The 4550-nt window shown below is 39.5% G+C and overlaps 2 pseudogenes across 2 annotated transcripts; both read left to right on the top strand.

Moving 5' to 3' along the window:
* Positions 1-1801: 1801 nt before the first annotated feature.
* On the top strand, positions 1802-2273 carry LOC308338040 (large ribosomal subunit protein uL23-like; annotated as a pseudogene). Its single transcript has one exon. The product of its transcript is annotated as a large ribosomal subunit protein uL23-like (transcript).
* A 529-nt stretch (positions 2274-2802) lies between these two features.
* On the top strand, positions 2803-4238 carry LOC308338039 (small ribosomal subunit protein eS6-like; annotated as a pseudogene). Its single transcript has 3 exons — positions 2803-2853; positions 3327-3417; positions 3515-4238. The product of its transcript is annotated as a small ribosomal subunit protein eS6-like (transcript).
* Positions 4239-4550: the final 312 nt, after the last annotated feature.

The following is a 4550-nucleotide window of genomic DNA, read 5'->3' as shown; positions in this document are numbered from 1 at the left end:
GTAAGAAACTGCTTAGAGCTCTAGGGTGGCATGGGAAGGTCAGGCAACCAGGAAGACTTCCTAAAGAGAACGATACCAGAAAGCAACCAAAGACCCTATGTATTCCTTGAGTGCTTTTGAGAGACCTTTTACTAAAATCTCAACAATATGCTTAAAATCTTAGAGTAATCATAATCCGGCTGGTGGAAAAACACAGTTTCATTTAAAAAAAAATATGAAGTTCATTTTTAACAATCCATACCTCTGTACAGAAACCAGTCTAGTTTGGTGAGGTCAAAAGAGTCTCAAAAGCATCAAATAAGATTCATCCAAGATGTGATAAATTTGTACTTTTTACCTAGCTCTGAACCAGATCTTTGGAAATTTACTATCTCTGGGTCACAGGAAAGAGAAAAGTGAAATGCACATGAGCATATGTACAAAGGTCATATGAAGAAATAATTGAACGCTATGCTAGCTGAACCCTGGTCCTTTGTTTTCTGAGACAGAACTAGGAATTGACCTACATACCAATCATTTATTTTCTTTTTTTTTCCCTGAATTAAAAATGAGTTCACTGTACAAAAGTGGCTGGTGTCCACAGCAGGGGGGAAGGGCGGGGGAAATCAAGGGAATGATACAAATGGTTTGCATTCAAAGGGCCTCTGTAAACAATGAAAAGCAATTCTCTGGAACTGCAGAACTCAAAATAAATAAAGCATGTGGGCACTTGGGGTGGAAATTACAGGGGTTTGAGATGTTGAAGTCCCAGCTCACAGCAGTTCAAAATGTGACCTTATTTAGAAATAGGATCATTGTAGATGTAATTAGTTAAGATGATATCATACTCAAAAATGTTCAACAAAATACCAGCAAATCCAACTTAAGAGCACATCAAAAGGATTATACACCATGACCGAGTGCGATTTATTCCTGGAATATAACAGTGGTTCAGCATATGAGAATTCATCAGTGTAATATAATACATTGATAGAATATGGGACAAAAACCACATGATCATTTCAATTGATGAAGGAAAAGCAATTGACAAGACCTAAAATCCTTTCATGATAAAAAACACTCAACATACCAGGAGTAGAAAAAAACTACCTCCATATAATAAAAACCATATATGAATATTCCATAGCTAACATCATACTCAGTAGTAAAAGACAAAAAATTTCCTCTAAGATCATGAACAAGGTAAGAATGCTCTCTTTTGCTACTTTTATTAAACATAGTAGGAAGTCCCAGCCAGAGCAATGAGGTAAGAAAAGAAAGAAAAGGCATTCAAACTGGACAGGAAGAAGTAATATCATCTTTGTTTGTAGGACATGAGCTACTATGGGAAAATGCTAAAGAACCCCACAAAAAAGTGTTAGAACTAATAAATGATTTAGCAAAGTTGCAAAATACAAAGTGAATGCACTAAAACCAATTGTGTTTCCATGCACCGACAATGAACAATTTGAAAAGAAAATTTAAAAATATTTACAATAGCATCAAAAATAATAAAATACTTAGGGATAGACTTAACCAAGGAGGTGAAAGACTTACACATTGAAAACTATAAAACATTGCTGAAAGAAATTAGAGACATAAATAAATGGAAAGACATCTATGTTCGTGGATTGAAAAAGTTAATATTAAGATGTCAATACTATCCAAAGAGATCTGCAAATTCAGTGCAAGCCCTATCAAAATCCAAACAGCATTTTTTTGTAGGGGGAAAAAAAATCCATCCTAAAATTCATGTGAAATCTCAAGGGACCACAATTAGTCAAAAATAATCTTGAAAAAGAAGATTAGCCCTTTTGTGAAGATGGCACCGAAAGCTAAGAAAGAAGCCCCTGTCCCTCCCAAAGCCAAAGACCAAAGCAAAGGTTTTGAAGGCCAAGAAAGTGGTGCTAAAAGGCTTCCATGGTCAGAAAAAAAAGAAGATCCACAGGTCACCTACGTTCCGGTGACCCAAGACTCTGCGTCTCTGAAGGCAGCCCAAATATCCTCGAAAGAGCACCCCCAGGGGAAACAAGTTTGATCACTATGCCATCATCAAGTTCCCCCTGAGTACTGAGTCAGCCATGAAGAAAACAGAAGACAACGACACACTTGTGTTCATTGTGGATGTCAAGGCCAACAAGCACCAGATCAAACAGGCTGTGAAGAAGCTCTATGACATTGATGTGGCCAAGGTCAACATCTTGATCAGGCCTGATGGAAAGAAGAAGGCATATGTTCGACTGGCTCCTGACTATGATGCTTTGGATGTTGCCAACAAAATTGAGATCGTCTAAACTGAGTCCAGCTGGCTGAATCTAAATACAAATTTTTCACTATTAAAAAAAAGAAGAAGAAAAGAAAAAGAAAAGAGTAAAGTTGGAGGTCTCACACCTCCTTGATTTCAAAACATATTTGAAAGCTATAGTAATCAAAAGAGTGTGGTACTGGCATAAAGACAGACCTGTAGGCCAATGGAATAGGATACAAAGTCCCCAAAAGATCCCTCAGATAGGTGGTCAAATGGTCTTCAACATAGGTGCCAAAACTATTTGTCAGGGAAAGGATAGTCTTTTCAACTAATAATACTGGGAAAACTGACATCTACATGCAAAAGTGTGATGTTGAACTTTTCTCTTATACCGCATACAAAAATTAACTAAAAGTAGATTAAAGACTGAACTTAAGATTCAAAACTGTAAAACTCCCAGAGGAAAATGAAGGGCTGCAGGAGGAGATACCCCAAAACAGGCCATTTGGCATAAAGATTATTTCAAGTTAAAAGTAATAAAAAGCCAACAGCAGGGAAGGTGCTCAGCCACCCCCATGACTGCCTACATTTACATTGGAAAGGAGAGCCTGCTTCCAGGAGGGGAAGTATGAACAGAGGCCCCCTTTCAGGAAGGAACTCATCTGCATGATAGAACCATCTTGTTTTTCCAAACATCTACTTTCACCTCTTGCTAATGAGGTTTCTCCCCTTTGTATCAGCAGACCAGACCCCTACATTTTCCCTTAGCTCATATAAGCTTCACATCACCTCATTGTCTTCAGAATCTCATGTCTGTGTGGATTCCCTGTATCTATGCTATTAAATTTTATTTTCTCCTGTTAATCTGCCTCATGTCCTTTGATTCTAAGTCCAGCTCTAGTCAAAGGACCTTTAAGGGCAGAGGACACGGTCTTCCTCCCTGACAAAAGCATCGAGGAAGAGCTTCATGACTTTGGATTTGACACTGACTTCTTGGAAATGACACCAAAAATACAGAAAATAAAAGCAATAAGAGACACATGGGACTCTATCAAACTTAAAGGCGTTTGTGTATCGCACTTTTTGTGGTACCTCGGAGGCAGTAGGCTGCTTTAGGATAAAGCTGAACATCTCCTTCCCAGCTACTGGCTGCCAGAAACTCAGTGAAGTGGATGATGAACGCAAACTCTGTACCTTTTCTGAGAAGCATATGAGCACTGGGTGTTATGCAACTAATGAATCATTGAACATACATCAAAAACTAACCATGTACTATATGTTGGCTAGTTGAACTTAAATTAAAAAAAAAAAATAAGCATATGGCTACAGAAGTTGCTGCTGATGCTCTGGGTGAAGAATGGAAGGGTTATGTGGTCCTTGCCAAAATTACGTGGCAATGAGGAACAATGCTTCCCCAGGAAGCAGCGTGTCTTGACCCATGGCCATGTCCACCTGCACTTGAGTAAGGGCATTCGTGCTACAGACCAAGGAGGGCTGGAGAAGGAAAGTGCAAGTATGCTCAGGGTTGTGCTGTGGATATCAATCTCAATGTTCTCAGTTTGGTTATTGTAAAAAAAAAAAAGGGGGGGGGGACAAGGATATTCCTAGGCTCACTGATAGTACTGTGCCTCATCACCCAGGGTCCAAAAGAGCTACCAGAATCCGCAAAGTCTTCAGTCTCACAGAGGTAATGTCCCCCAGTATGTCGTGAGAAAGCCCCTAAGCAAAGACAGTTAGAAACCCAGAACAAAAGCTCCCAAGATCCAGCGTCTTGTTACTCCACGTGTCCTCCAAAGCAAATGACGGTGTATCGCTCTGAAGAAACAGCATACTAAGAAAGATAAGGAAGAGGCTGCGGAACATGCTAAACTCTTGGCCAAGAGGATGAAGGAGGCCAAAGAAAACCCACCAGGAACAGATTGCCAAGAGATGGAGGCTGTCCTTTCCGAGAGCTTCTACCTCCAGCTGGGAGCCCGCCAAAAAAGATTTTCTGAGAGTAACAGATCAATAAGACCAGACATCAACAAACCAACTAACCAATGAAACAAAGCAAAACAAAACAAATTGGTGTATCCAAGAGCATCATCAACAAAGTGAAAAGACATCCTATGGGAGACAATCTTTGCAAATCCTCTATCTGCTAAGGGGTGAATAATTAGGACACAGAACTACAACTCAATAAGATTAACAACAAACAAATAACATGATTTTAAAATGGCCAAAAGACTTGAGCAGACATTTCTCCAAATGGCCAACAAACACATGACAAGATGCTCAACCTCACACACCCATTAGAGAAATGCACGTCAACACCACAATGAGA

The sequence above is a fragment of the Martes martes genome (genome assembly GCF_963455335.1).
Source record: "Martes martes genome assembly, contig: scaffold_84, whole genome shotgun sequence".
Classification (NCBI taxonomy): Eukaryota; Metazoa; Chordata; class Mammalia; order Carnivora; family Mustelidae; genus Martes; species Martes martes.
The sequence above is the reverse complement of the archived record's forward strand: the minus strand, read 5'-3'. Positions and strand labels throughout refer to the sequence as shown.